We start from the raw sequence: 3161 nt of genomic DNA on the forward strand, positions 1-3161 counted from the left end.
GGCAGATTCTTTACATCTAAGCCACTTACACCAACATGAATCAGCCACAGACATACATATGTCCCCTCTCTCTTGAACCTCCCTCACACCTCCCACCTTATCCAACTGGTGCTCTGTGACTACTACAGGGAATACCATTTCATGAACACTTATCTGCCAGAAAATTTGATGTCTTAGACAAAATAGATGAATTCAGAAAGACCGAAATTAACTCTGACTCAAATGACATAGAAACACTGAATAAAGCTACAAAAAATATAGAGATTGAATCAGTAATCAAAACTATTCACAAAGCAATTGCCAGGCTCATGTCTGCATTTTTGGCTGTTGAGTCCTTGTTGATGGTACCAATGACTGTTGCTCTTCAGTGTTATGTTACATAGTGCCATGGTATCTAGATTTTGACTACCCTAATACTGTTTTTCCAATAAATTCTGTTATTTTTAGTGTGTGATTCTGCAAAGCATAAGATTTTTTGTTTTTAAGGTTTTCTTTCAAGACTATATAAATACCTACATCTATTTTCTAGAATTTTTGTGAAGACTAAGTCAGTTGGTAAATATCCAATGCCTAAAACACTCCTGGTGCTCAATGAGCATTATTCAAGTTCTTAGGTATTATAAGGACGACTTTTTTTCTAATGAGATTTTGGTTTCCTGTTTTCCACAATTGAGTATATGTGATCCTCAAATTATAGAAATACATCATTTTGTAGAAATTCTTTTCATGAAGATAATGGATGTTTAACATTTGATGTAAGGTAAATTTATTACAAATAAGACATTACAGAAGCTTGGATTGAGATTTGAGGTTAATTAGCGTGAACTGTTGGAGAAGGAAATGGCAACCCACTCCAGTACTTTTGCCTGGAAAATCCCATGGACGGAGGAGCCTGGTAGGCTGCAGTCCATGGGGTCGCTAAGGGTTGGACATGACTGAAGCGACTCCACTTTCAAGTTTCACTTTCATGCATTGGAGAAGGAAATGGCAATCCACTCCAGTGTTCTTGCCTGGAGAATCCCAGGGACAGGGGAGCCTGGTGGGCTGCCGTCTATGGGGTCGCACAGAGTCGGACACAACTGAAGCGACTTAGCAGCAGCAGCGTAAACTGTGAGAACATGGCAGGGTGAAAAATCTAAAGAGATTATCACAGCAAACCCAACCCAACATGTAGGCCTGGAGTTGACAAGTGGGAGACAGCAAAAGTTTTAGACACCATCACAGAGGGAAGATATTTCCATCATAGAAGAGAAAATGGTTTAGAAAATGCAAAAATCATCAAACAATTGATGCCCTATTGACAAACATGAGAGTGAAAATCCATGGTGGTCATGAAAATACTTTCTGAAATGTTTGGAAAACTTAAATAAAAATTTTAAGGAATAGTGATAATGTGCTTCTGTGAATACCTACAAAGATTTTTATTTGGCATTGGAAATGATTAAGAGGGGCCCAAAGATTTCAAATCTGCCTTGCTGGAGGGCAGGGCAAGCCTAGCTATATCTATTGAAATGTGTTGGTCTCTGAGGAGAGGTTCAATTCAAAAGTGTTCTGTGATCACCAAAACTCTTGAGGAGACATTCACAAGTCTTTTTTGCTGATTAAAACATCAGGGCTTCCTTGGTGGCTCAGATGATAAAGAATCTGTCTGCAATTCAGGAGAGCTGGGTTTGATCCCTGAGTCATGAAGACCCCCTGGAGAAGGGAATGGCAAGCCACTCCAGTATTCTTGCCTGGGGAATCCCATGGACAGAGGAGTCTGGTGGGCTACAATCCATGGGGTTGCAAAGAGTCGGACACAAGTGAGTGACTAACATTTTCACATACACATAACACACAAACAATACACAAAGGTTCAGATGATGATACCACTAAGCAGATTCAAGTCAAGGCAAAAATAGGGAGAAATGTACCAAAATTGTGGACTATAAGTTTTACATAGATTTTACAGGTGAAACTAAACACTTCAGTCTTTAAGAATATTGTCCACTTAAACTTCATATGTGACTTTTCTCACTTTTCAAGGCATTACTTTAAAAATAAAAATACATTTAGTTTGAGGGCATGTCCTATTAGTTTTGATACTAGGAAGTTTATTTTGCCTTGTTTAGTTGGTTTTGTAAATTAACCATATTCCTGCACTAGTCCCAATCTCACCAACAACCCAGGCTAACACTAGAGTATTAAAAAAAAGCTAACACTAGATTCAGAGTATTTATGAGTACTTTACATAATGATGGAAACCAAACCAGGAAAGTCTACCCATCCAGCCTCAGTAAAAGAAATTCGATGGTTGCCAAAGAAAGTATGTGAGCATACACTGGCAAAGACAAAGGAAGGGTGGTGGGTCCCAACGGTCCCAGGCCTGAGAGCCAACTCAGGGTCCTTCTCATCTACACTCCCAGGTGGGAACTGGAGAACCAGGGCCCATGCCTACATCATCTATTAGCATCATTCACTTGGTTATGCTGCCATCTGAGGAATCCTCTGCTTGTGCCTGTCCCTGACCACATTCCCCTGCTCTTCATGACATAACCTTCAAGAAATAGAAGAGAGGGAGATAGGTTGTCCTCACAGGACAAAAATTTTGAATTGAGTCTGGCTTTTTCAGTCTCCCTGCAAAGGGAAGTTTTTACTTTGCCCATCTGACTCCTTCCTGCAATCTCAGAAATGATCTAAAGATGCTCAAGCCACTTTTTGGAACCAAATAAGAAACCAGGATGACAGGGAGCGGGCAATCAACTCAGAGACATAAAGAAAAGTGAAGTGAAGTCGCTCAGTTGTGTCCGACTCTTAGCGACCCCATGGACTGCAGCCTACCAGGCTCCTCCGTCCATGGGAGTTTCCAGGCAAGAGTACTGGAGTGGGTCACCAGTGCCTTCTCCAAAGAAACGTAGAGGCTTACAAAAATCAAGAGGTGAGCCAGGGCTGGGAACAGAAGGGTGCAGGAAAGGGATTTGGGGGGATTTAAAGAGAGACACTGGAGCGGCACTGCAGGTGTTTGGGAAAGACAAGGAACATATATTTGTATGGACAAATCCTGACTTAACCATGATTTGACTTTTAATTTCTAGACTTCGCAGTGGTGCAAAAGTGATACACATTCAGCGGAAACCATGCTTTGAGTTTTGAATTTTGATTTTTCTCCTGGGCCAGTGATT

The sequence above is a fragment of the Bison bison genome, unplaced genomic scaffold, assembly GCF_000754665.1.
Source record: "Bison bison bison isolate TAMUID 2011002044 unplaced genomic scaffold, Bison_UMD1.0 scf7180017864300, whole genome shotgun sequence".
NCBI classification, from domain to species: domain Eukaryota; kingdom Metazoa; phylum Chordata; class Mammalia; order Artiodactyla; family Bovidae; genus Bison; species Bison bison.